Below are 6,000 nucleotides of genomic sequence, written 5' to 3'. Positions count from 1 at the left end.
CCAAACCAGGAATAACAAGATTGTTATCCCTAGTGGAGTTGCCAATTCTGTTATGGGTGAAACCACCCTAGGGCTTTGGGTTGAGAACCCCAACAGAGCAGAGGGCAAACTTCAACAAGAAATGCTCAAACAATCATTAAACATCCTTATTCTACTAAATCGCGTAGGAGTGTCCTTACTTGACGTCCTTCGTTTGGGTAGATCCCGCAGGGTACAAACCACCGGCTTCTCCCAATGTTCTTGAATCCTGAAAATTATTCAAATAAAACATACAAGACAGTAGAAGCATAAAGGATATACATGATGTTAAGTTCAAATCATATAAATGAATGACAAATTATACATCAATAAAGATTCATAAATGAATTACAACATAACCTTGATGCATAAACACATTTCAAATTCAGAAACAGAACAACATTCCTTTTTATTGAAGTAAGCTATAAATAAGGTGGAGAAATATGACCTAAGTCTTTCTCCGGTTCCAAGCGAAATTGTCTTCCGGATCCGTCCTTTCCTGGCCCTCAGGAATCTTCCTCCACCACCAACACAAGGATATCTCAAGCAAGATGAGGGATATCTATAATTAAGGGAACAAGGGTTTCATGAAGCTTTGGGGAGTGCAAGAGGCACATGGATTCTTCAAACTTGATCAGGGATAATCTCACTATAGTATCAATATATCATACTTTCTCCTTTAAGGCCTTCCCATGGAGGTTATTTTATACCTCTCCAAGTTAGTTTTTTTCAGTTGGGAAATAGTTGGGCCACGGGCAATAGGAGGTGAGTAACAGGTAAAACCCGTGAACTCTGCCTGAAATTAAGGAAATTTATTTTTTTAAGTGTTTTAACATATGTACGTTGGTTGGGTACATGCTGATCCGCGTGTACATGATTTTAACACAGGGAAAGTAGCGTATAGGGAATAAAACATTGTTTTTTAAGATTTTGGACCAAGTCTCGAAGGAAGGGTTGCCTTAGGCCATAAACAAAGCATCAGATCTACCAAGAGTGGTAAATGGTGCTATAACAATTGTGAATTGGTATAAAACTAATAATGTAATAGAATTTAGGAGCTTTTTTGGAGAAACCCAATATTGGAAAAAATTATCTTTAACTTCTCATCTATTGTAGCACCATTACATGCTTTGAAAAGTGTGAAGTAGGTCTTTCTGTGGGGAGGAAAGCACCAGAAGGCATTGACACTTTGAAAGAGAAAATCAATACAACACTAGTTCTAGCACTTCCAAATCTTAAGCAACCATTTGAAATTCAAATCAATGCAAGAAAAAATGCTATGGGATCAGTATTGATGCATCATGGTAAGCCAATATATTATCATTATGAGACCTTTTCCACCGTAGTAATTAACTATCTAACTTATTATAAAGAGTAGTATGCCTTGGTACAAAGCATAAAGAAATGGAAGCATTATTTGATGGGTAAAGAAACGATTATTCATACTGACCATCAAACTTTGCAATATCTTCAATCACAAACCAAGCTACAACAAGCTAGACATTTCAGATGGATGGGGTTTCTGTAGTAATTTCATTTGGTCATTAGGGATAAAAAATGTACTTACAACAAAGTTTCAAATATGTTTTCAAGGCTTATTTTCAATGAATCTTTTATTCTTAAGCATAACTCAAACATGCATGAAATTTACATTGAACAATATGCTCAAGATGAAGATTTTTAAATATGTGTATGAAGCTTTGAGCCAAGGAAATCATGCTGAAGAATTGGATTATCATGATCATAACAAGTTGTTGTATCATGTTGGCAAGTTGTGTATTCCACAGGGTGAAAGAATTAATGTCATAAGGGAATCCAATACTTCTCTTATTTCTAGTCACTTTAGTGTAGGCAAAATAGTTTCTCAACTACACAGGTATTGTTATTGGCTTCGTATGAATGAATTGTATCAAGAAATGTAAAAGGATGTTCTATGTGTGCTACTAGTAAGCCAAGTAATAGGAAATTGGGTTTGTATACTCCACTTCCTATCCCTTTTCGTCCTTGGGAAAGTGTTTCTATGAAATTTTCAGGGGGACTACCTATGTCTAGAAAATGATATGATTATTTGTCTGTTGTAGTGGATCGTTTTAGTAAAATTTGTGTGTTGATGCCTTGTAAGAAACATGTCATAACTGAACAAACAACATAGATGTTCTTCCAGAATATATGGGTTCACTTTTGGTTACCTAATTCTATTATTTCTGATCGATATTCTTGATTTATCGAGAATTTTTGGTCAAGTTTAAGGGAACTCATGGACATAAAGTTGAAGAAGAGCACAACATTTCATCCACAAACTGACAACTAGACAAAAGTAGTGAACAGAACAATAGTGCCTCTCCTTTGAGGATATTGTGGTAAGCATCCTAAGATTTGGGATGAGCATTTTCATTACATCCAGCATGCCTACAATCATGCCAAGCATTCATCTACACAAGTATCTCCATTTGACGCTTGTTTGGGTTATTTTCCAAAGTCTTCTTTGGATTTTATCTTTGATAAAGACATTGCAGTGGATTGACATAGTGATGTGGAAAAATCCAAGAATTTCATTGAACAAATCCAATTAATGCATCAAAAGATACATGAACAACTGGAGAAAAGCCAAGCCAAGTACAAAGCAAGACATGAGAAGCATTAGGTTAATCATGATTTCCATGTGGGAGATCAAGTTCGGTTGTACATAAGGAAGGAAAGAATGCAAGGTGAGGGTAAAAATCTCAAACCAATCAAACATGATCCTTTCAAAATATTGGAGAATATTGGTAATAATGCTTTTCAATTAGATTTTCCACCTTACATGCAAATTTATTCTATTGTGAATGTGGAAATATTGAGATTGTACGAGCCTCCTCTGATCGTTTATCAAGAAGAGAATGTTCAAATTTCATCTATAGAAGATTTTTCTCTTGAATATTTAAATATGTTGTCAGAAGACACTATTCTTGACAGGAGAACAAAAACTTCATGTAGAGACAATGTGGAGTATCTACATGTGGGGCTGAAAGGTACCAATCCAAGCAAAACCAGATGGATAGAGATCGAAAAATTGAGAGAGTTGTACCCTCACTTGTTGAGTAAAAACATAATTTTGGTGGTCCAAAAGCTTCTAGTGGTGAGGAGTAATCTAGGGGATTCGGAAAATGATAAAAAATAAAAGTGTTCAAATGCTCCTAAAACCAACATGAAGTTGTAGTGCTCGTCGCATTGATTCCAACAATGCTTGAATCATTTCAATCCGACACCGTATGAGCAAGTTATCACATTATGAAGTTTTGGGAAAATAGGAAAATAGTCAACTTGTAGGGTTGATTGTGCAGGTATGGAAACTGACATGGGAAGCCACGTGGTAGTTCATATGCTGACATGGCAGGGTTGACTGAGTTGTATGGATGGCATGTGGATCAATCACGTGAGAGAAAGTGGCACTGGAATCATCCATTGACTGAGCGTATGGTTAGTTTATTGGACCAATCACACAACACCACATGGGCCAATCAGAGGGCGCAATGTGGCCCTATGAGAGGCCGCCATGTGGCCTCAAATTTTGTGTCAAATTTTTTGTTATGGACCAAATTATCCTCTGTAGGACTCGAACCTCCGACCTCCAACACACCAAACCACCGTCCAACCTTTGGGTCAGAGTCATTTCTTGGTATATGAATGTTGTCAATCATATTTATTGGTTAACTTATCGTTTGGTGTTAATGTCAAGCCGATAGGCTAGTTCGCGGGCCCGATGCTAGGTTATATACATTACCATGTGACTAGGGCACAAACATTGGAGGAAGGTGCGTAGGATGGGCCAACGACTCGTAGTTTCATTGAATGCTAAATGAACGACAGTATATTGCTCAGGGGCCAGCCGCATGGCACCACTACCCGTTCCCATGGCCCATGGCCATGTGATAACATGGAACCAGGGGTGGGGCTATCGGCGAGGGCTATAACCCATAATTTTTTAAATTTTTTTAATTAAAAACATGCCATTTATGCCTATTCCGACAGAGTCGAAGCCCCAACCTATGGGGTGACATTACAACATGCCATCAACATACCAAGGACCATTTTATTGAATATTTTGGAAAGCAAGACCTGTTTATTGAACAATTTGAAAAATGGGTCATATTTTTCTCAAATTTTAAACTTTTTGAGCTCAAGAAGAGCCTAGGTAGGGGTTTTTGAGTATTATAGACACAATGGAAATGATATTTTTGCATATTTAAGCTTGTATGTTGATGTATTGTGTTAGGCTCTCACCCTAACCCCCTTATTTATGTAGTGGGATCGAGTCATAGTAAATATTCAATAAAGCCCATATTAATAATTGTAAGTGGTTAACCCGCAATTAATGACGGGACCACAGTTAGTTGCAAATGGGCCATGGTATTAGATAGATGGTATTAATAAAACCCATGGTATTGATCCATGGTATTGCATGTATGAGTCATATATAAAGGATAGAGACTCCCTGCGAGGAGCATTGTGTCTTATTTTGTAATCGAGCTCTGCTCTATTGGAGGTTGCCCCCTCGAAGAGGCAAGTGAACATTGCTTTTTGAATAATAAAATACTTGCTGTTGTTTCTATGTTCTGGGTATATTTCTTCGTATATTCTGTATTCCGGTATCATCTTGCAGGTTAAGAGCATAAAAAGTGGTATCAGAGCACTTTCCAGGGCCGGTGGGATCTCCATTTCTTAGCAATTTTTTTTTTGGCTAGAGACGTGTTCCGACGTCTTTAAACCACGGGATTTGTCGTTGAGCGCATAAACCTGCGGATTTGGGGAGGCATGCACGCAGGAAATACAAGAGGTGGTCACGCTTGTTGGACTCCCTTGTAACCCCTGTGGGTACCCCTTTGAGTAGTAGCGCATTTGACAGAACCGCATATGGACTGTCTTCCAAGTACCTTCTAGGTATATCAGAAGCCCCTTAGCTCCTTTGCAACCTAGCCATAGATAAACCGCCGGCCGTCTTGCTGCTACAGTACACCGAGAACAGCACTCGAAGAGATTACTTGCCCGTACAATAGGGTAGTCGGGTTGTACGGCTAAGGGTACGGTTGATCCTCCTTAGTTAGAGCCCTGAAACATTGGTCCGAGTACTACTGTTAGACCCTTATGTATATTGCGATTTGTAGCACCTGACACTCCTAGAGACCATAGTTCCCTTTTTATCTTGGGATCACACATCATCTCTGCCAGATCCGCTCGCGCAAAAGGGTGCAACAGCAACAGACATCAGTCCCGCAGTTCCGAGTTAGCCGACCAGCCACTCCGATCTATTAGATCCATCAGATCCGCCACAGTAATCTGTTTCACCACTTAGAGCTATCCGATCCGCCATTCAGATCTCTCAGATCCACCTGATCTGAGTAGTTGTGTGGGGTTCCTATACCGGGGCGCTTATTGGTGATCTAGCCCATCAGAATCAGGACGACGAGCTGAGCATGGTGGTACCATTCAATTCTTAGTGAAATTTTTTTTGGGCAGTCCCAAATTTCAAGAACATCAGGTCGGTGCATGGTAGAAACTAGAGCTCAAGCTATGGCCAATGAGAGGATGGACAAACTTGAACAATCCTTGCAATCCCTCCAAACTCAGCTTGAAAAACTAACTAGCATAATCCTGAAGGGAAAGGAGGAAGCCCATGAGGAGGTGTATATTGGAAATGGACACAGTGAGGGTGAGTCTAACCACTCTCTTCACCTTTGGGGCCCCCACCAATAATCCCGTCCGCGACCTCCCAAGTTGGATATGCATAAATTTGATGGTTCTCACCCGGAAGCATGGATAGCACAAATGGAGCAGTATTTCAATATGAATAACATCTTAGATAATGAGACCCAACTTATGGTGGGGAGCATGTACTTGGACAATGAAAGGTGGCAATGGTGGGAATGGCATCAACGTTGCAATGGAACTTTTGTGACTTGGACCACCTTCAAAAAAGCTCTTACAGAACGCTTTGACCAGGAA

This window comes from Pinus tabuliformis, chromosome J (genome assembly GCF_031772625.1).
Source record: "Pinus tabuliformis cultivar Carrire ecotype Pingquan chromosome J, CPIR1, whole genome shotgun sequence".
NCBI classification, from domain to species: domain Eukaryota; kingdom Viridiplantae; phylum Streptophyta; class Pinopsida; order Pinales; family Pinaceae; genus Pinus; species Pinus tabuliformis.
The sequence above is the reverse complement of the archived record's forward strand: the minus strand, read 5'-3'. Positions refer to the sequence as shown.